Here is a 22,526-nt window from a genome sequence, read left to right as displayed (position 1 = left end):
TGAATGTGCCTGGCTACATGTGATGTCTAGCTTTGTGGTATTTCTGGGGAACACAAACCTTTGGCCAAACAGGTTTTATTGGGGTCAATTATCTCAGACTTGTTTGTGGTGCAACTCTCTATCTGTGGAATCGATATGGGTTTTCCCTGGGTGCGTGTTTCTCTTTGGTTTATTGGGGACCCCACCTGTGATCTGTCACAAAATAGGCATGGGCATGGGTCACAGGACCTGCCTGACCACGTATCTCTGACTCGTGGTTGATGGAGAGGTCACCTTGGGTGAATCTGATAGCAATGATGTGAGTTCATTGGAACTCCTTAAAATAATATGGCAGCCACTGGTATCATTTTTATCAACATTACCACCATTATGCATACAGTTGTAATTTTGTACATTGATATCGTTTGTACTAGTATTAACAAGGTTATGTTTGCTCTGATATGAACGTATGTAGACATTGTTCTTATTCGCAACAATAATATCATCGTACGAGCATGGATCACAGAATACATTGGTATAATTATTTCTGATTTCGGCGCCGCTGTGTGGGTGCAGGTTACGGTATACATTGACATTGCATTGACGGGCATTGTGCGGGTACAAGCAGTGGCATACGTTCACATTGCATTTACTGATATTGCTGTTGTCGTGCCTGCACATTTTATGACATTCATTGACATCGTATTCCAACAATTCCATGAATAATATGCTTACTTAACCTGGCTTTCACCCAGCCCTCTTCACCCATCGGTCTGTTATTGTGTCATTCTCATTTTGCATCCACCCACTACAGCATATAGCATCGGAAAATGAGTCAGACCCCTTCCCCAGCAAAAACTTTTTACAAAAACCATTACAAAATAAAATAAAGATTGACAAAGCCAAATGGCTGGCAGCCATGGCCAGACCTATTGGCTTTTGCCGATGAGCATTGTAAACGGGCTTCCACTATATGGATGCACGTGTCCACATTGCCTGCTTTGCCGACGTATATGCTATAAATGTGCAAAAGAGATATTTCACATTCTGTACAAGCACAACTCAGTTGCGCTCTTCTTCCAATGTATGTTTACAATCCCCCGAACCGCTTTCTATCTAGCATATGAATGAATAAATATTCAATGAATAAAGACATTCATAAAGTAGACTGCTACAAACCAGCTGTCTCTGGGTGTGGAGAAGCCCGGTTGGAGAGATAGATGGGTAGTTTTATAAAAGCAAATCGTCCTCAGAGGTTCTAGATGTAGGGGAGAGTGGCCAGAAGCCACACACAGAGGCTGTAAGATGACTGACTCCCACTGTTGCCTTTGTGAAGGAACCTTGCTGGAGAAAATAATAGCAGTGGTGCAGGCAAACTTTATTTTAGGATCTTGTTCTGTAACGTTGGTCAGGTTTATCATATTTGACATTCTTAAAATGCAACAGCTTTTGAAGTGAATCGGGTACTTGACTGGGGAAACGGGCTGTCTTTGGTACTGACGTTACTACTAGTCGCAGCTGCTCCCGCGAACCAGTAGTAGGGCGGGAAGGAGGGGAAGATGGGGTGGGGTGTTAAAAAATAAAAAAGATCACTTACCTGCCGGCTGGCTGGCCGGCCGGCCGTCGCCTCTCCTCCGTCCTCTCCGTCCTCTTCCTGGCTTCTGTTGGAACAAGAAGCAGGAAGCACCTAGGCTACCCTAGGCCAATTACAATGCTGCACTGCAGCGTTGTGATTGGTCTGAGTGCCGTGGTTCGATGCTCAGATCGGGAATTGGAGCCTGGGCATGTTCTCCACCCAGGCTGCAATGCAGCCTGGGTGGAGAACATGCAAAGTGTGCATGAATGTTTGGCCGGACCCCAGAGGGCCAGACAAACAGTCATGCGCACTTAGGAGGGTGCCACAACTCCTCCCCCCGCTGCCCAGCCTAACTCTGCCCCACAAAACTGCCTAAGCACAAGAAAAATAAAATGATAATAACATTGCTTTATTATAATTTATTTTTTCCTTTTTTGTCGTGCTGAAAGGCAGTGGGGCGACATTCCTCTGTCTTAGTGGAGGAGCCTCCCCTGGTTACTACTCACAAACCCAGTGCCCCAGTCCCTGGGTACTGTTGCTCGAAACGGGTTACAAAGAATCTTTTTCCTTGACTCTCCAGGGGGCAGGTTGTTGGGGAATAGTCATGGCTAATCCAAGAGTCGTGTAAGGGTTTGGAAGAAGAGATAATATAACACATAGTTAAAATAATTATAATAAAAGCATAAAAAAATATGGCTTAATATTCCAGTTCTGCCCTTTCTATATGTGCTATAAAAACATATGCTATAATTACCCTAATTAACAGTACTCAATTTAATGAGTTCGCGGGGGCCAGATTTGAGCTGGTGACCTTCAGATTACTACATATGGCAACGGCAAGTACATGACTCATTGTACCACATGGCTTCCTATGACACAATGATCATTACTATCCAGCTAAACGTATTGCTTTGGAAATGCACAAATCATTGATACGCTTTCAGAAAAATAAAACATTGAAATGTCATGTTATACATTTTTTATAAAGCATGCTGTCGCCCGAAGATCTCCTGGCGCTATAATAACTCAGGAAGCAGAGCTGCGGTAAGAGCCAGGTCAAGCAAAGTATGAATTCAATATTTAGGTGTTCAATCTGAATGTGGATAGCAGAGAGTTCCATAAGGAGGGAGCCAAAGTGTAGGCGGCACGGCCCACCCTGCGGATTATCCAAAATCCAGGCACTTGGACTAATACCTGGAATTTCGAAGGATCTGAGTCGCCTGTATCTAGGGGGACACCTCACTATAGGTCATTATGGATGCCATCTCCGGTCCTGGACATTTCAACTCCAAATCATTAAGTCAAGTGTATTAGTCTAACTAGTCAGTGGAAGCAAAATCATATTACAACACCCAGAATGCATTCATCAATCATACTAAAGTCCAGGACTGCAAACAATGTCCAGAATGGTCTGGAGGGAGGTGGCCACCCTATCTGTAACTAGTGAGGTAGGGAGAGATATACCTGGGCACAATTCCATGCAAAGAACGATAGACAATGCAAAGAATCTTAAAATAAATTCAATCCTGTATGGTTAGCCAATGGAAATATTTCAGGATTGGGGTTCAACGAAACAGAGGCTTCGATGCTATGATGCAAGCTAACTGATTTCAAATTGAATGGAGGCTGTGAATTTGTTGAAGACTTGATGCCAAGTTAGGCACCATCATAACAGTCAACCTATAGGAAGTTAAGGCCATGACTATGGTTTGCCACCCATCTAAGGAGAGATGAGGAAGAATGGGCCAAACATTTCTCAAATAAAGGTACATGAAGAACTAACAGATGCAACTTGACTATCCATTTGAAGGGCAGAATCAATTTTAATACTAAGACTTTTTACATATTGAGAAGGTGTTTGAGTAGGCCGAAAGTTTTTGGGCCAATGACAGGGACGCCATTAGTCTACTCCGTCAACTCTGACTCCACTCTTCCCTCTTTCCCCCTCGGACCCCCCAGTGATCAAAAGTTTCAGTTTTCTTGGTGTTAAACTTTAATCAATGCTGGCCCATCCATTCTCCCACTTCAGAAAGACAATGTTACAGGGACACATCTTCAGTAGGGACAAATCTTCTATGCATGAGCAACAATTGGGTATCATCAATGTTGACATATGTTGTAGATTGTGGGAGATGATCAATCAATCAATCAATCGGGTTCTTGCAGAGCGCAACTAATCATCTGTAAGGGTCTCAAGGCACTGGGGGAAGAGCAGGGGGGGGTCTGCAGTTCAGTCGAAGAGACAGGTCTTGAGGCCCTTCCTGAATCGAGGCAGTGACCGTGATTGCCTGAGATGCAGAGGTAGTGAGTTGCTTAACATACATGTGAAACAAGCAGGAGGAGAGGACGGAGCCCCGAGAAACACCACAGGAGACTTCACTCATGGAATAAAAGAAGGGGCCTCGTATTCTTTTTGCGATCTCGTTGAAAGAAAAGATGTAAAGCAGTTCAGCACCGTTTCAACATCACCAGCGTAGTGCGGCTTATTTGGGTGCAGTGTATGGTCGACAGCGTCAATGCCACCGACAGGGGCAGTAAAAACAAGCCATTGGCACTGTTGGTTTATATAGAGCGCGAAAGTTAAAACCAAAAAGGCCTGTAGGTAGAGTTGCTGAAATATAATCCAAACACAACCAAATGTTTGACTCTGGGAAGACATGCAAACAAATGTAAGTTTATACGTCCAGCTCGAGAGCATTTGAAAAGGATTTGAGTGTTCAGGGATACCGCAGAGTTGCTATAAGGGTCTTAGTGATGGATGGGATATACAGTCTCTATAGCTGCCAAGCAAGCAGGGTATCTCAGCAGGACTGGTTCTTTCTGTAGTCCTCATGCTCAAAGGTCCGGTTAGGTCAACAATCTGGGAAAAGGAGAGATAGTAAAGAAACAGGCGTTTTAGACAGGTGACAAGTCAATAGTTCTGCTGTTCTTTGTTTATGAGTGATTTCCTACATATTGAGGACATCGTTAGGGCAGACTCAAGTATGCCCAGCCAAAAACGTAAGAGTTTTCATAAGGGGCCAAGAAATCTCAAGTTTCAGGGACATTGTAGTCATCGGTTGCGGCCCTTTATTGGCTCATTTATGAGATTGTGATGCAGTGCAGCGCAGCAAGTCACCTTGCTGTTCTGCATAACTGGCAAAGGGCAGAAATGTACCGTATTTAAGCTGCTGTGGCTCTTTCCCATCCTTTCCCTGCGCTAGCGCCCTTTTGGCAGCTTAGTGCCAATGCAGGCATCCTTGCACCATGGTGCTAGGGTGCCTGTGTGGCATGCAGGTTTGCTTTTGTGCAGGAAGGGGCACCTTCCTGCACAAAAACAGTCCTGAGAGGCATATTCCTCTTTTTATGTCTGCTGCAGAATGCAGCACACAAAGAAATAGAGATATTTCTCCTCGTTATGCCTCCCCTGGGAAGGTGTATGATTTTAGCGCATTCCCAGGTTTACAGGTTGTTGTAAATCTGGGGCTGCGTCAAAATCCATGAGAGTTGCATGGGAACACCAATGCAATGTCCATGGAATGCCTTCCTAAGGCAGAGTAATGTAATGCAGCAATCTGCACGGTGTTACTTCAAATTTGTGAAGTCACTCAGAGCCACGCAAAGTGGCTTTGCGTGGCTTCAAAAATCTGGCCTGTCTCTTGCACCACATTGCGTGGTGCAAGAGCGACACAAGCAGGGTCATGAATAGGCCCTTTAATCTTGTGCAGAGTGGAAGTCAAGGGGAGTCTCTCGCAGCTGAACATGGTAGGGTCTCAGCCCACAGATCAATGTTCAGATGGAAGTTGAAAGGTTTGCAATGTTGTGACACGGGATATGGTCTATCCTGAAAAGGATCAAACGTTATTTCTTCTCTGCAGGAGAATAACCTTCACAGGCCGTCACTACTCACAAAACTCTATAAAGTTTCCCAGGTCCATCTGTGAGTAGCTCAGTCCAGTTTATTTTGCTTCACTTGCAGGTACTTGTAATCCTTAGTTTCCCATTATGAAACCAGGTTCACAAGTCCCACAATGCAGAGCAAAAGGCTGAGGTGTATTAATCACTCACTCGTGAGTACTGTGCTCTCCAGAGCTGCTCATCTGCGCTTAGTAAACTCTTATTGAGAGTCACCAGATTCCTTGTAGAAAGAGATGGGTCATCTGTGGTGACAATCACCTCAAGCCCCAATACAAACCCCTCAAGTTACGTTTGTCATTCAAACTCTTTTGTAGCACAATACATAGTCAGTTCTGGGGCAGCTGGTCAGTAGTCCAACTCCAGTGACCTGTGCTAACCAGTATTTGGGTTGCCAGTCTAACAGGCACTGGTTTGCTTCACATGTTTTTTCCTGAAAATAACAAAATAACTGGTATCAGCTGGAGCTTGATGCTCATTGCAGCTCCGAGGCCGACAGCTACAAAATAACATTTTTGCATACAGTTTTGTGTGGAAGAATACAAGTGTACAAAAGGCAAAATACTATTTTTTTGGTTATGCAAGGCGATCGCAAATACTGGTGAACTTGTGGAAGGAATCATGACAATCTAGCCCTAGGCATGTGATAAATTTCCTAAGGGTCTCTTAAGACCGGACACTCCAACTTCCAGATTTCGTCCCTTGGAAATCCAGATGGCTTCCCAACAGGTCAATGGACCTTTGCCACCATAATGCGAACGGAACTGGAATGAGAAATTCAATTCATGCATATATCATCAACTGTCAGTTTCTTAATGTTCAGTCACTGATGAGAAGTTGATAGTTTTCAAAAACGTTATTTATCTTAAAGGATTAGCATAGTTTGTCATCTTTATTTAGATTAGTTCCGTTTACAGAAATGCCAAATAAAAGATTGATTAGTGACATTACAAAGTGTTCAGTAAAGGAAAATTGCCCCTAAACTAGCTAAACGTATAATATACTCTGAATAGAACCCATGAAGAGTTCCCTTTTTGGAAAAGAGCAAAGTAGAACATCCCAGACAGAGTCATTCTGGAAACTCAGCTGAGTTCCCCACAGTCGCAGTAGCAACCGTCAAAATATCAGTAAAGGAGGAAAAGATGGTTTCAGTAGCATTGATCAGAAAATAGGTTTGGATAAGGTAAAGAATCAAGTCACTTTAGCAATAGCTGTCGGTAATAAAAATAAGAGTCAAAAGGGGTCTGAAGTCCGCAGTTGTTTCTCTCTAGATAGAAACACTTATTAATATAAAATCACACAATAACGTAACAAACTTAGAAATTGTTAATAGTCTTCCTCCAATGGAAACCGCTCATCCGATGGTGTCAACTTCAGATGCCTCTTCTCTTGATTCCCACGGTAAACATCCATGCCGGTATGTTGTAAAACATTGTTGCATACACTCATAACATGAAGGAAGGTTCTCATGAGAACCTTCTTACCTAAGCTCTATGTCCATTAAGCAGGTAAAAAAGAAACTGTAAGCTGTTACGCTATCTACAGGCAAATGTGGAAAGAAATAATACCAAGCAGTATCCATCATTTTTGCTTGCGGATGTAAATTCATGCTTTCTATTAGTGGTACTCTAGATAGTACTAAATCATAGGTTGAATAAAAATATCTGAATTGTACTTGCCTATAAACTAGTGAAAACAAGATACTACAGGAGATTACCTAAGACAACGGTATGTGATAGTATGTGACTTCTTCAGGAGCCTGAAGTTGGTAAGTGTGCACAGACGTAGCAATCCTTAACATCCATTGCATTAGTGTATTCTTGTACTAATCTAGAATAAACATCAGTAGAATAGTCATCTTTCTTGTAACTAACAAACATTTTAGTGAAAATACTTTTACCTAAAATTCTGTGTATGTGTATTAGTGACATTGGTACTAGGGGGCTCTGAATCAGGGGTTAGGCAAAATCCTAAGTACTATTGTGATCATTATAACTGTTTAGACGAAAATCGCTCCTGTGATACATTTACACTTATTTCTAATGCAACACATTGTTCTGAGTCAGTAATAGAATAGCTTTCTGTGGAGGCTTAGCAGACGATCTTCTTTTCAAAGCTGTTGAGCCTTCTTTTGCAGTCTTCTTATTAAGTGCAATTCCCTAACAGACAATCCTTAACCCTACTCTGTGTTCTTCTAAAATGTTATCCCTATTCTTCTGTAACATTCTTCTCTGACCTAGGTTAATCTTCTGTAAAACAAATAGCTAAAACAATAAACATCTTATACGCACAGTTCATAGCTGTTGTTTTTGCACTAAGTTCATTTTTGCTTTTCAATTGAATTTTCCCAAATTGTAATGTCTCTGCAGTTCAAGGGGGTTCTAACAATTCAGGGTTCCCGGTGCACAAATCTTCCAGAGTAATATTCAGAGTGGCATTTATGTAGTAGGACATTTCAGGTTCAGAATATCTTCTGCAAGGTATTCAAGTTCTTCTAGACCTTCTTAGAACTTGATTTGAGTCAAGATCACCTTTGTCTTCTGTTTCACGTCCTCATGCACTGTTTCTGGAATCCACGTTATTGATGAGCTTCTCCTCAGCCTCTCTTTTTTGAGATTTCTTTGCCACTCTGCTTGTCAGCAAACTCTCTTCATCCCAGAGCTCATTCTTTCACCAGGATCTTGTTCTTCTCCTTGATCAGTTTCACAGATGCTTTTAGCATGGGATTCCGTCTCTGCTTCGTCTTTGTCTGAGACCTCTATACCACTTTGCGTTACTTCAGGCACTTGTTCTTGCTTTCAGCTTGTTGATATTCACCCCTTTCTTCTCCTTGTGCTTCTCTCTGTATTTCAACAGTTGCTGGTGCTGCAGGACTAGGTGGTCTCTTGACTGATGTTGCGACCACTAATGCTCTTCTTTTTGGATCATAGACCAAAGACGCCTCATCCGCATTGTTCACCCTCCTGGTATGCAAGGCATTTATCCAATTGGGAATTCCAGTACATTTAACAGCAGAGTTTGATGTCAGTATGACTTGATAGGGGCCTTTCCATCTGGGCTCAACGCAAGCCTTCCGAATGTGCTTCTTGATCATGACTGAATCACCAGAATTGAGGTTGTGGCACTGTTCCTGGTGAGGGTCTCGAGTAGCAGCTGATACCTGATGAAAGACAGAACGAACCACATCAGCGACTGTCTTGCAAAAGTCCAAAATAATATCATCTCTGATGTTTGCAAGGGCATTCACAGGTACAGCAGGTAGTCTCATAGCCCTACCAACCAATATTTCATGTGGGTATAATCCTTCTTCCTGTCTGGAATACATGAATGCTCCTCAATACCAATGGTAGTGCATCTAGCCATTTCAGTGAAGTTGAAGCACAAATTTTATCCAATCTGGATTTTATCATTTCATTTATCTACTCAACTATGCCTGATGCTTCAGGACTGTAGCTGCAATGTAGCTTTTGTTCAATCTGTAATGCTGCACATAGCATGTTCATCACTTCATTGTTGAAGTGTGTTCCTTTATCTGATTCAAGAAGGACTGGAATCCCAAATCTTGGAGTGATTTCTTATAGTAACAGTTTAGCTACAGTAAGACTGTCATTTCTCTTTGTTGGGTAGGCTTCCACCCATCTTGAGAAAACACAGATGATCACTAGGACATATCTCAACCCGTTGAGCACAGGCATCTCAATAAAATCCATCCATAGTCTATTAAAAGGGCCTTTTGATCTCCCTATGTGTGCTCTTCTAACATGTTTTCCTTCCTACTTTTAGCTGTTGACATGTGACACGCCTTTTGCAATTTTCATCAGCAATTGCTCTAAATCTTGGGTTGTATCAACTTTGTCGAAAGAGTCTCAACATGGACTCATGTGAACCTGTGAAAATAACTGGTCTTTGGAAACAACAAGCTGTCAGGCAACACTGGCCTTCCAACAACTGACATCCAATTGTCATTGGCATTCTTTACACAACCTGACCTGATCCACCCATTCTGCTCTGCTTCAGACACATTTTCATGCACCCTTTTCAATTCTCCCCAAGTATCTGTAATTTCCATCATCATTGCAAAAGCACTTTCTTCCACAGATTCACATGTGAAACCTCCATTGAATGTGCATGCTAGCAGTGCACAACACCTGGCTATGGAGTCAGCGTATCTGTTGCCCATGGCAATGTACCCACTGCCTGTTTGATGTCCTGGACATTTTACAACAGCAATTTCACTAGGAATTTGCAGGGCTTCAAGTAGGTTCTTGACATGCTGTCCATTTCAAATAGGCGTACCTGTGGAGGTAAGGAAACCACGTTGCAACCATAACTGCCCAAAATTATGAACTACGCCAAAGCCATACAGGCTATCCATGAAGATGGTGACTCTCATTTGGGCAGTTCAACTGCAAGCTCAGGTAAGGGAAATCAACTTGCCAACTTGTGCGGAGAAAACAGAATGAAGCCATGAAGCTTCGATCACATCATTTATGGAGTACATGAAGAAGAGTGTCTTCATTTCCTCTCAGGCATGAACCATCAACAAATAGGAAATGGTCGGGCACATTTAGTGGTTCATCCTTAATGTCGGGTCTCAGTTTTGTGCATAGTTCAGTGACACTTAGGCTATGATTGAATTCTTAACATTTTTCATTTTGTCCAGCTACAGGCATTAGAGTAGAAACATTAAAAACATTGCAATGTTTGATAACAACATTATCAGATGCAAGCAAATTCTGCTCGTATCTGGTCAACCTATTGTGGGTCAAATATTGGGTCTTGGTTTTTGTCAACAGTAATTCAACAGAGTGTGGGAGCATTAGAAATAAAGGGTGTCCCATCACTATATTCTCGCTCTTTTCCAAAGGAACACTTACCGCACCAACCGCCTTCAAGCAGCCGGGGACTCCTGCCGCTAAGGGATCATGTGTAGTAGAAAAATAGGCCACAGGTCTTCGGGCCCCTCCAAGTGTCTATGTCAAAACTGAAAGTGTGCACCCCTCTCTTTCACTGCAAAACAAAGTAAACTCTTTTATATATTTAGGCATTCCACGAACTGGGGCACAACACAATTTCTCTTTCAGTTCTAGGAACGCTTTTGTACATTCATTGTCCCAAGGAATCTCGATGTGTCAGCCTCAGTAGCGGCTTTGCTATTATAAAAAAAAGTGTGGTATCCACTGTCTACAGTAGCGAAACCATTACAAAAACATCCTGATTTCTTTCTGTGTTTGCGATGGATTCATTTGCAAGATGGCTTCCACTCACTATGGTGACACCTATCTGACTCCTTTCATGATGATGTGCCCCAGGTATTGAATCTCTTTATGACAGTAGTGCAGTTTACCTGGAGACACATTGTGTCCATTTTCTGGCAAGTGATTTAAAAGTGCAATGGTGTTGTATTTACAAGCATCATGTGTATCTGATGTTACTAACAGATCATCTATGTATTGACCTAGGGTAGACTTGCAAGGAATTTTCAAAGTCTCAAGATTTATTTTTAGGATCTGATTAAAAATAGAGAGACTCTCTGTATACCCTTGAGGGACACACCACCCTGTGACTGTCCTCTGCTGGAAGACAACTGAGAATATGTATTGGCTATCTTTGTGAAAGCCTGACATAAATCAATGACTATGAACCATTCTGCAATACAGGGAATTTGTAATAGTGATGTGGCAGGATTCAATTCCACGGGCCAACAAGTCACTACTATTTTGCAATCCCACCGTAAATCCTGAACAATCCTATACTTGCCATTTGGCTTTTGTTATCCCATAATAGGTGAACTACATGAGCTTCCAATCAACACTCTCAGTATGCCTTTCTGGAGTATGTCTTTGATTACTAGTTGTATTTCTGCAATAGTTTCTAGAGAGAAATGACAGAATGGTGTTCTGGGGTAAATAACAATTGGCTTTAATTGGAGTTGGAGTGGTTCTACACCTTTTATAAGTCCAATGTCATTCCTTGTGAGTTCACAAACTTCTGTACTTACAGTGTTCTGAGATCCTCTGATAATTCGGAAATTGTCGATAAGGGAAACATTCCTACTTCAGCATTCGGCCTAATTATTTTAAAGTCCACATAATCCTCATCTTTCTGGAAGGCAACACCATTCGGTGTGCAGTATATTGTGCAATTTAATTTACACAGCAGATCTCTTCCTAGCAGGTTCACTGGGCTTGTATCTCTTCAAATGTTCCTATTTTTACTGGGACTTCTTTTGAAATTGGATTTTGCATTTGTTTATTCATAACCCCAACTACTTGGATTGTTTTCCCCTAGAGTGGCAAGTCTGGTACTTCCACTGTTCTAATAAAAATAATGGGTAGCTCCTGTGTCAATCAGGAAAGACACATCGTGACCATAAACATTTGCATCTACATATTCACCACTTTGGTCTACCTCTAGGACTGCGCCAAGCACGCAATCTTCTTCCTCTCTCAAGCACCATCATTAGGAATTGTCAGAAGCAAACTTATTAGTCTCAATTAAAGGATACTGACCTGCAACACTTTGATTCTGGTTTTGAAAGTGTGGCATAGCATTCTGAAACTGATTTGCATTAAACTTCGGCATTTGATTTAGATTGAATTTAGGATTACCCGTTTGCGGAGGAGCAGGGGGCATCATCTAAGCTTGATTTTGCATAGTAGACTGCATTTGCTGTATAGGCATCCTTTGTACTGATGTACCCTGTGAATTTTGCATTAATCCTCCAGCATTTTCAGGATTAAATTGACATACTCGTTTCCAATGCCCCACCCTATGACAAACGTGACATGCAGTAACCTCTACCTCTGTCTTGGGGCGCATTTATTCCAGCTTGATTTCCTGTAAATCCAGCCTGTGGAGCCACAACTCCCTGCATCATTCCTTGAGTTCATGCAAATGACGGCGTCTGAAAACCTTTCTGAGCTAACTTAGTCTGATTCAACATAACTGTATCCTTTATTTTCCTCTGCCTCAAGTCCAATTAATAGCTGCAGTATTTAGCATAATGCAATATTTCGTCAAACAACTTGGTCTGCCAGCAGATTACACTTTGCATAATGTGAGAATAAATTGGGACACAAAAATTCCCATATCCTTCTCTTCAGGATATTCACATGCACTATGCTGTTTAAACACGTGCAGTAGTCTCTCATAGTACTCCTGAACTGTCTCCTTCAGCTCCTGTGTGGTTCTTTTAATCTTTAACCAATCAGTATCCCTGGGAGGAATTTTTCCTTTAAAAAAAAGCCATAAATGCTTCATATTTTTCCATCACCAATGGTGAAGGTGCACAGGTTCCGCTCTCTCTAGGTGGTTCTCCTTTCAGCCATGGTACAGTTACCGTACACTCTTCCCATAACGTATCCAAATCTCTCCACAACACCTTGGAAATCTTTATAAATCTTTCTACTTATGCGTACCACTGCACCGGCTTGTCTCTCAATTTTGCTAAATTGTTCGTAAATGCTATCAAATCACCTATATTCCATGGAACATGTACATAGGTACCTCCAACTACTTCCCTCAATGGATATGTCGCTGCCTCACCCAACTCATCCTGTTTGCCCTCTGCTTCTCTCTTTTTCTTTTTTGTCTTGCTTTGCCCATCTAAGTTCCAACTTCTCCACATCCTTTCATCTGCGTATGCATTTAATCAGTTCAGTAATGTGCAAATGCATTCCTGTTATCCTCATATTTTCAATTGCCTGATCATCCATTTCAACCCTGTAATTACGATGCAGATTTATGTAATTAGTGAGATCCACATCATACCTTTTCGCTATCCCTGCCAATTTGTCATGTATCATAGCAGCTATTTGACTAATCTCCTTACACAGGCAAGTTAACTCATTTCTCTGGTATTGATCTAAATGATCAAACTGCAGGAAACCCTTGATCAGCTCTTCTAGGTCTATTTTGCTTAATTAGAAATATGTAATGATCGATCTTTTCTTGTTTCTGATTCTTTTGGGGGCTTTGTTACTGCTTTCCTTTTCTCTCCAGTAATCTCTTCAATCCATGCTGGTAAGTATTCCTCTTCACCGACACTTAGGTCATTGGAAGCTAAGGGAGTTGTAAACACTAAAGTCCCTCTTCCATCTATTAGAGCCTCCACATTTTGTGGGGGTCGACACAGAACCAACAGGGTATTCTGGGTTGTCGGTACATTTCCAACAACTGGTTTTTCTGGCCTTCTCTAGATTTGGGGTGGTGCACTAGCAACCACTCAAGGTGCAACTGGAACATTATCAATGAGGACCACAGCTGGTGGTTGTGTCACACGTGGTGGAGCAATTTGTAAAACCTGTAAGGGTTGTTCAATAGGAACTGGATCTGAATCCATTGGAACTGTAGCTATGGTCTGACTAGCATTAGCACTTATCTCTCCTGGGTCAGTATATTTTCCAGATGGTGGTGGTCGGGAAGACAACATCTGTTCTAATATCATGTCTCCTGAATCAGTATCAGACTCATCTTCCTCTTGCTTAGTAGCATTCTTACTCTTTTTCAGACCTCCTGAAGTTAGACCCAGATATAATCTGGTTCCTTCAATAATACCTTTTCTCCATCCGTGTTGTTCCTCATCCCAGAGAGCATTTGCATAATTCTGCATTGCTCTTCCTGTCCTTCTTTAATATTTCTCTTTCTATTTTTCCATTGCAACCTTTTCCCATGCATTAAAAGCTTCATATTGCATAGGTCGAGGTAGTGGCTTCATCTCGTACAATTTTCCTTTCAAATGGTCTTGGATTCTAGCATTGAATGCCACACATCTTGGAAAACTTGAAGCACTCTCATTTTTCGTTATCCTACTCCTCTGTCGAAGCCACAAACATTTATTTAATCTATGTTCGGTAGTCATAATGTATGTCAGAGTACCCCCAGGGGATGCCTCCTCACCTTTTGTACAGGAATAGTGACATTTCCCCTGACAAATTTCTTTAAATCCATAAGACATTTCATAATGAGAATTGAGTTTTCAAAGTTTTTAAGTAAAGCCAGATGTTTGGTATAGTTCCGTATACGTCAATTGCAATTCACCAATTAGATGATAGCTTTTAATTTCATGTAACTCTTTACCAAATCCAAAGACAGCACTCGGATCGACAAAGCCCAATCACAGTACGACACAGAAATTCTATTAACCAATGGTAGCACAAAAGCACACCAACCCTCCAATCTCAGCGTGAACACTGACGTATGACTCACTCCTTGCAGCAGCTCACCCTCTTTTACAATTTATTCGTATTCACACACAACTTTCAAATATCTTCTTAAACAAATTCTTGTTTGCTCTTTCTAATGCAAATTAAGTATCACGACCACTCAAGAATATTCCACAGTCACAAGTGACTTCTTGACCATCCAATATTCACACAAATCAATGCAGTTTCACCCGTTTGCTCAATGAGGTTCCACTACATTAACCAAGATTAATCAAACACAACAGCTTGTCCCTATTGCTACCGATGAAAGTGATGGTACCTCACACTCCACATCTAATTCACCCGCAAACAAGTTTAAATATTTGTTATTATCTCAGGATCTTTCTGACACTCAACTCCTCCTTTTCAACAACTCGATGTCTCTATTTTACACTCATACACCTGACAAAGAAAAACACTCACAACCAGAATACTCTTCTACCACACAATTTTTAGTCACCATTAGTACTTACACCTTCTAAACCACAACCACCGATACCACAATGCCTTCAAATTTCTGCTTTGCCACACCCTCCAAATCTGGACACTGGAAACCAGAATCAGGGATTATTTTAATATATCTTGGGTACTAAATTTAATGCTCCATTCGGGTGTTGACCATAACTCTGCTACCATAAACTGTGGGTCATTTCCTAGGAGGCTTTCCAAAGAGTCTCTTAAGACCAAACACTGCAATTTACAGATTTCGTCCAGGTCAATGGACCTTTGCCACCGTTTACCGAACAGCTGGAACGAGAAATTCAAATCATGCATATATCATCAACTATCAGATTCTTAATGTTCAGTCAATGATTAGAAGATGATAGACTTTTCAAAACCTTTATTTATCTTATTATATTTGTATATCATATTATTATTAGTATAGTTTGTATTCTTTATTGAGATTTGTTCAGTTTACAGAAATGTTATGTTGTGGGATTTAAAAAGCCCATGGCTTCCTCAGCAACACGGCGTACCAGCGTTAGTTTTATCCGAGGACCATAACTGTGAAACCTAGACCCTGGGAAAAGGGAGAAAGGAACCAGCAGAAGGATTAGGTGGTAAACAACCAGATCTTCAGTGACTTCTTGAAGGTCAAGTGGTTCTGGGTGCACCTTATTGGAAGAGGGAGAGCATTCTAAAGGACAGGAGCTTTGGCGCGAAAGGATCGACCTCCTGCCCTAACTCTTCTAACACGTGGTACACAGGCTGAATTATGAGGGAAGATGCGGAATCAGCAAATTAGATAAGATGGGGCCCCCCTGAGAAAAGAAGATCTTGTGGGTCATGCACAGAGCCTTAAATTCAATGCACTTATCCAACCGGAACCTGTGTAATTTATGAATGGCATCCGCAGCTGACCAGTATTTAGGAAGGGAAAACAACAGCCTTCCAGCTGCATTTTGATCCAACTGTAGCCTTCTAATCACCGGCTCGTTTACTTCCAGAAAGAGGATGTTACAATAGTCCTGCCGGGAAAGAATAACAGCCTGAATGAGGACTTTACAAATGTGGAGATAAAAAAAAACAGAATGGGCCCGATTCACAGAACTAACTTAAGACAAAATCCTAAACTTACTACCATGTTGGTATTCACAGAAGGCACTTACTCATTTTGGTATTCACAGAAGGCACTTACTCATTTTGGTATTCACAGAAGGCACTTACTCATTGACGAGTAAGTGCCTTCTGTGACCAAGTGCACTTACTCATTTTGGTATTCACAGAAGGCACTTATTCATCAATGAATAAGGGCATTGTGTGAATAACAAAATGAGTAAATGGTAGTAAGTTTAGGATTTTGCCTTAAGTTAGTTCTGTGAATCGGGCCCAATGGGTTTCATCCCACGTAGAAGCCCGAAACAGGTGCCGTCAACCTCTTTCGCCTGTGCTTCAAATGTTAGGGCATTAGCGATCCAAACGCCTCAATTCTTAACTACCGATTTGGGACGGGAGAGTCCCAAGGAAAGAGGGCCACCAATGGTCTCCCCAGGCGCGGACGTCCCTGTCTACCAGAAGAATCTCCGACTTGCTGGTATTTAGCTGCAGACAATTAGTTGTCATCCATTCTGCAACAGCCTTCATTCCTTTTTGGAAGTTGACTAGATCTAATGAAGGAGTGCTGGAGAAAGAGTATACAAGCTGGGTGTCCTTAGCATTGGACACCAGCGCAAAACCTAGAGATTTCACAACCTGGGCCAATGGCTGAATGCAGATGTTAAACAGCATAGGGCTCAGGGAGGAGCCCTGGCGGGATGCCGTGGTGTAAAGAATGCCAGTTGGAGCTAAAAGGAGGAGACACCACTTGAAAAGAGTGGTCGGCAAGAAAAGAGGAAAACCAGGTCAAAGCTGAGCCACCAACACGAATCTCTTGCAGGCGTTGGAGCAAGATGTTGCAGCAAACAGTGTCAAAGCGGCACTTAGGTCAAGTATAATCAGTACAGAGGGACTGCCTTCATCCAGAGAACCACAAATTTGCTCGGTGACTCCAAGAAGAGCAGACTCAGTACTGTGCTGTAACCTGAAACTATTCTGGGATATGTCCAGAATGTCATTTTCCTCTAGGAAGGTAGTTAAAATGGATTTGACATGAGTCTCTGTTACTTTTGCTAGAAATGGCAAAAGAGAGATCAGATGGACATTTTCCGGTTTTGAAGCATCCAACGTAGGTTTTTTCAGGAGAGGTATCACTTTGGCATGCTTCCAGGGACTAGGTACCGATGTCAATGAGAGATCCATCAATTCAAGGCAGGGAGTGGAGAGGCAGTCCTGTAGTTTCCTAAACAAGTCTGGCCTGAGGAGGTCGGCAGGAGAGCCAGCTTTGACCTTCTTCCATTGGATATGCAGCTCTGACAGGGTTATCGGAGTTAATAAGTGTAGCCGTGGCATGATGATGTCAGTTGAACTGGCTGGGCAGGAGTCAGGAAGATTTGCAGTGAAGCTGGAGTAGATGATTTCTACTTTGCTGATGAAGTGCTTTGCCAACTTCTCACAATGGTCATTGGTGGATTCCATATGCTCCACGGCAAGTACCAGTTTAGTTCAACTGTTAAGGAGAAGATTACTTTAGAGGGATTATTGCTAGACTTTATGTCGTTAGCACAATATTCAGCTTTAGATCTCTTGATCAATTTACGATATGATTTAATCGCAGCTCTGTACAATGTTTTTCTTGAATCATTGTATGATTGCCTCCAAGAGCGTTGCAGAGCCTTGCAGTTCTTTTTTGCCAATATCGAGATTCCATGAACCAGGGTGCACCCTGTTTTTACTGCTCCGAACTGGTCTAATGGGGAAAAAAGTATCTAGCGCAGAGGAGAGCCAGTCCTGGGCATTATTGTTAGCACCTTCCACATTAGGTTCTAGCAGCAGGCAACGCTTTTGGAGTCTTCAAATTCTCTGATGTCAGGCGTATGCCAAGAACGTCTAAGTTGCGTGAGCTGACAAGCAGCCAGATCATCTAGAAAATTAACAATATCGCCATCCTGCTTGACATCAAAATTAAGATTTAAGTCGCCTACTATATTAAAATTGGCTGGCTTGATAGTCAGAGAGGCCATTACGTTTACCAGTGCCTCCCTAAACATATTGGACGGGCCTGGAGGGTGATAAATTAACAGCCCAGATAGCGAGAAGTTTCTATTCAATTCAGTATTGAAGAGGGCACTTTCACAGTCCGGGATATTGCCTAGTGACCACCTACAGATATATTGCTCTGTAAAAATCACAGCATTTCCCTCGCCCTGTCCACTAATTCTATTGAGATTTTTTTAATAAATAGCCCTGAAGGAGAGCGAGAGCTGGTTCTGCCACGAAGTCCTGGGTAAGCCAGGTCTCCATCAGGAACATAACATCTAGGTTTTGACATTGGATCAGGTCAAATACCTCAGCGTGATGTTTGACCAAGGAACGACAGTTGAAACGTAAAAGGTTTTGCTCCTGACCGGGTGTGATAATTTGAAGTGCAGTACCACAGAGCTAGTCTGATAGCCACACAGCTTACATAAACAGGGGAGTCTATCTTGGAAGTTGTCCTTCCCAAGGCGCAATGCTAAAGATGGCCTGAGGCTGTGACATTCTAGAGACAGAGTATTCTGTGGCAGCCCAGAGGAGCAGAATGCCTGGTGTCGTTCAGGCGCGGATGGGAGCAGACAGGCTTGCCTTAGGCCACCATGAAATACCCGGGGGCTCCAAGAGGCTCCTCCAGGGTCAGCTACTGATTGGCCCACAACCCACCAACTGGAGCAAGGCAATGCCGGAAGAAAGAAAGGTACGCCAAGACAATAGAAGTGCAAAACAGTGTATAAATAAAAGCTTTTTTAAAAGCAGCAGCGACTACTTTAAAAAGCAGAAGTGCCCTAAGTTCAAACTTGCAGCATACAGTTATTTCAAGGAAACAAACGCGTACATGCTGCCGCCACCATGAAATACCCATGGGCTTAACAAGCTCCTCCAGGGTCAGCTCCTGATGCCAAATAAAAGATTAATTAGTGACTGCATAAATCAATACAAAGTGTTCCGTAAAGGAATATTTTCACTAAACAAACTATGAGTCCAATCTACCCTGAATAAAAGAGTTCCTTTTTCCTTTTCCTTTTTCGGAAAAGAGCAAATTAGAACTTCCCATAAAGAATCGTTCTGGAAACTCAGCAGAGTTTCCTACAGTTGCAGTAGCAACCGTCAAAATATCAGTAAAGGAGGAAAAGATAGTTGCAGTAGCATTGATCCAAAAAAAGGTTTGGATATGGTAAACAATCAAGTCACCTTTAGCAATAGCTGTCGATAACAAGAATAAGGAAAGACTCTGCAGAGTCAAATGGGGTCTGACGTCTGTAGTTCTTTCTCTCTAGCTAGGAACACTTATTAATATAAAATCACACAATAATGTAACAAACTTAGCAAATGTTAATAGTCCTCCTCCAATGGAAACCACTCATCTGATGGTGTAGTCAACTTTCGATGCCTCTTCTCTTGTTTCCCACGATAAACATCCACGCAGATATGTTGTAAAACATTGTAGCATACACTCGTAACATGGAGGAAGGGTCTCATGAGAACCTTCTTACCTAAGCTAAAAGATGCGCTCTATGTCCATTGTGAATACAAAAGAAAGTTGAATATGCTGAGCAAAAACTAGCAATAATGTTTTGGTGAGGCATACATAAAGTTTAACTAAATTATTATGTATTCTAACAGTCACATCAAGGTTCTTTGTTCAGGTCAAATGAGCTAATGTGGCATGATGAGGCTAAGGAAATATAAGCTTGAAGTCAGCAAATTCTTAAGTTAGTTGCTGGTGCTAGGCAAAATGTTCTAAATAAAAGTCTATTATGCTATGAGCAAGAGTCAAAGGAACAGGCTGTTGAGCCTACTAAAGGGGCACATAAGTTATTTCCCACAATTCCCTCCCTACTGATGATTTTAATCATCACATAATTGGTTTTGTTTCACATGCAAATTCATTCAAGTCTAGAAGGCACTTTTGACCGCAGATGTGGCTCATCTTTTTCTTTTTATTCCACTGCTATGTTTGAGTAACTTCATGTAGTCATGGTTCATTTTTCTGCACGGTCTCATGTGCCTCTCGTACATTTTCTTTCGAAAATCTTCTTGTCTCTTGCACATAAAGTATTTACATTTCAGAAATAGAACATAAAGGAATATTAAGCAATGTTCTATTATCACTATTGCCATTATTATCACCTTCAGTATACGTTCCAAGCCGTCGAAAGCCAATTTCCGATGGTGCTGAATCCTTTCCCAAAATCTTGGTACAAACTTGGTGTCTCCAATTCATGTAATTCAGCTTCTAGATCTGAAATGTTACTTGCAAAACGTTCTATTTGCTCGTGCAGTATGAATGCACAGCAATGTGTTAATTTCATCATGTGGCAGAAAACTACGTACCTAATAGTATTGTACCCCCACTTTGCCCAATAAAGTGGTATTTTGTCCGAGTGCCTTTACTGATTGGAGTGGGCAGTCAAACACTTCTTGGGATACATTTTGCTGGAGGGATGGAATGTCATTTTGTGCATCCATAGTATGATGGAACTCTTTCCATAGGAGTAGCTGACAGGTTACAGCATGTAAAATATAAAGGTACAAAATAACATAAACAGAATAACACCCAAAGTAAGCATGTCCCAGGCTGCAAGACTGACCGCTAGCTGTACTGCAGAAACATTTGATAAAGATAAAGATAGTGTAACAAAATATCACGAGAAACATTCATTTTTGTAGCAAACTGCAAATGTATCATATACAGGTGAAAATGAAAATACAGGTACAAGCAAAGAGATTTAATGCCTCTTCCATCATGAGATTCATAGATTTAGAAAGGGATCGAGAGACTAGTTAGAAATTGCCACAGGTATGTTCCTTTTAAAGTAAGCACTAGAATTGGAACAGTAGACTTTTCAATTCTTTCCGATGGTGTCCAAAAGGAGAGCAGTCCTGATGTCCTTAGAGGAAGCTCAATGAGAGGAGATAGGTTTAATTTTGGAATTTCTTTGAGGAAGAGTTTCCATAGTCCTTTCCCTATAGCATTACATACAGGATTACTAATTATAAATCATCTTTTGGGAGGAAAGATTGAATATCTTGTAGGAGCCCGAGTCGAAAAAGTGTGCCTTCGGCTAATGAGGCTTTAATGATGGGTGGCAGTCTGCAGGATATTTTGCATTGTGCTGATTGGTCATCTGATTCCATGTTCAGATCATTTTACTTTAAGCCGGTAGAGAGTGCAGCAATTTGTTTAGTTGCTAAACTTTAAACTTGAATAACATTGGCCTCTGTGTCTTGACATAAAATGCAGATTTTCCATGGCCTTAGTGGGCTGAAAATCTCGATTTTATTAATGACACAGAGGCTTATATTATCCCTCCCATATTTATTCCTTCCCTAATGTTTTGATTATTTATTATATTTTTTATTCAGCTCAAGTTTAAGATCTTTACGATGTTCATTGGATTTTGATGTAGGAAGTAGTGTTCATTAAAGAAGAAGTTGTTACAAATTTTACAATGCTATTTTAAGGACATCTTTAAGTTTTGAGTTCACAGTTTTATAAAAGAATGCAGAGGACTGGTTGCTGCTTTAAAAAAAATTATATTTGGAGTGCTTTGAATTCTAAATTCTATTGGCTATAAAAGTGCTGCTGAGTTGTGGCAATAAAGGATTTGCTGCAAATATTAGCCTCCGAGTCTTTAATAAAATCCGGACTTTCAGCCCACCAAGGCTGTGGAAAATCTACATTTTCTAGCATTCGGTATAATTAGGTAATCACTCAGGAATCACAGGATTTGTGACACCTTAAATAGTGATGTGTCTCCACCTTAACTAGTGAGGAGGGTGGGTCTCTCAGAACATTTACTTAAAAGGAGTTGGCCAAATAATGTTATGGGGCATATTTATCATTGTGTTGCATCACCCTTATGCCATGCAAGGGGGTGCAAGGGCGATGCAACAACAAAGTCAGATTTATCAAGCCACGCAAGGCCCCCTTGCATGGCTTGATAAATCTAGAGTGACGTGGGCACCCCAAATCGCTGCTTTGCATTACTCTGCCCCAGGGAGGTGTTCCATGGGTGGAGCGTAGGTGTTCCACGCATCCACCCATGGATTTTTGGCACAATCCTAGATTTACTAATACTGGTGAACCTGGGAATGCGTCATAATGCTACACTTCCCCAGGGGAGGGAGAATGAGGAGAAGTATCTTTTTCTACTCGTTTTTAGGTCTCGCCTGACTTAGCGCTAGCACTGGTCTGGCGAGACTTAAAGTAAGGGCTTCAAAAAATGCTACCGCCGGCCACAGCTTGCAGTGCATGTGCGCGGGCGCGCGCTTGAGCCGAGGCGCCATATGATGTG

At 41.7% G+C, this 22,526-nt stretch overlaps 1 protein-coding gene across 1 annotated transcript in view; it reads left to right on the top strand.

The window, feature by feature from the left end:
* Positions 1-22,526, top strand: part of LOC146857229 (T-box transcription factor T-A-like) — an 80,576-nt gene that overhangs the window by 24,423 nt on the left and 33,627 nt on the right. The window lies entirely within an intron of this gene.

This window comes from Triturus cristatus, chromosome 3_2 (assembly GCF_964204655.1).
Source record: "Triturus cristatus chromosome 3_2, aTriCri1.1, whole genome shotgun sequence".
NCBI lineage: Eukaryota > Metazoa > Chordata > Amphibia > Caudata > Salamandridae > Triturus > Triturus cristatus.
Note: the sequence above shows the minus strand (reverse complement) of the source record. Positions and strands in the feature narration are given on the sequence as shown.